This window comes from Morone saxatilis, unplaced genomic scaffold (genome assembly GCF_004916995.1).
Source record: "Morone saxatilis isolate NCDOM2014 unplaced genomic scaffold, NCSU_SB_2.0 Contig17, whole genome shotgun sequence".
Taxonomy (NCBI): Eukaryota; Metazoa; Chordata; class Actinopteri; family Moronidae; genus Morone; species Morone saxatilis.
In genome coordinates this window covers 28,698,863-28,700,066 of record NW_023339729.1, presented here as the reverse complement: position 1 = coordinate 28,700,066, position 1,204 = coordinate 28,698,863, and the positions used below count along the sequence as shown (strand labels likewise).

Below are 1,204 nucleotides of genomic sequence, written 5' to 3'. Positions count from 1 at the left end.
AGTTTAGTTACTGGTTTTTAATTTGTACTGTTTGATTACTTAAACAATGGACAACTTGTTTTCCAAAGATTTAATTTGATTAAAATGTCAGAATGCGATTGCTCTGATAAACTCTACATAATGGGAACATACACCAACAGAGGATCAGCAAAAGGTGACATTGTAATCCTGAAGTCTGTTTTTAAGTGTAAGATGTATAAACAGCTAAAATCCAAAGATTGCCGTAAACATAATGTGTGCCTCCTTTTAAGTAGTGTTTGGGTTCATCGGAAATGTATTCTTCTCTCTCCCGTCTTGAACTGGCAATGTCAATCAGAGCAATGGAGGAGGAGAAAGAAGGCAAACAGAAGATGAATGTTGAAGATGTGGAGGAAAAAGGCGGGAAAAAAGGAGGTCCTAAGAAGTTGTTCAAATGGAACGAAGAGATCAGGTCAGATATGCTGAAGATCATTTGAAATGTCACTCACGGTCACCTTTTTAATAAATGAGGCTTCTGTCTGTGAAAATGGGGACAGGGAGGAAATGAAGTAACCTGCTTTAGCGCACATTATACAATTTTCAATTACTGTGTAACCAATCCTATTTTCTCACATCCAGGGAGTGCTTGTGTCATGTATTAAGAGTGAAAATGGAGAAACATAAAAAGGAAAGGAAAGGGAGCGAGGAGATGGAGGAGTACCTTAAGACCTTGTTGGACAATGAAGTGAAACCACTTTGGCCAAAAGGGTGGATGCAGTCTAGGTATGTGACACTGGTGCTCATTCACGCCTTCAGTCATAAAATCATGATTTTCATTCTTCTTTACCTGATTTTTATATGCAGACATGCGCTTTTTCAACATGTTGTTTTAGGGTGCTCTTAAGGGAGAGCAGGAACATTTTAAGCCTCTTTACATCATTACCGTGAGTGCAATACACAATTTCTAGATGCTGTGAAAAGCTCCAACATATGTTATGAAAAGTAAAACAAAAAAGTCCAGTTACTACCTCAGTTGATGTCTGACATGTGCACTCAGAGTAAAGAAGGCCAGGCCTGAGAAGAAGCAGAAGCCATCTATTAGTGGTCCTGCATCAGATGCCTGCAGCATTCTCCAGCCATCTCCACCACAGAACGGACTCCTACAAGACGAAGACTGTGTCTTTATTTCTGCCTCGAATATCTCCAATTCTATGTCACTGGTTGCTGTGAAGAAGGAAGTTGCTGT

At 39.7% G+C, this 1,204-nt stretch overlaps 1 protein-coding gene across 2 annotated transcripts in view; it reads right to left on the bottom strand.

Moving 5' to 3' along the window:
- The window catches only part of LOC118327159 (bifunctional apoptosis regulator-like), a 337,943-nt gene that overhangs the window by 198,502 nt on the left and 138,237 nt on the right, over positions 1-1,204 (bottom strand). The gene's annotated exons all lie outside the window — the stretch shown is intronic.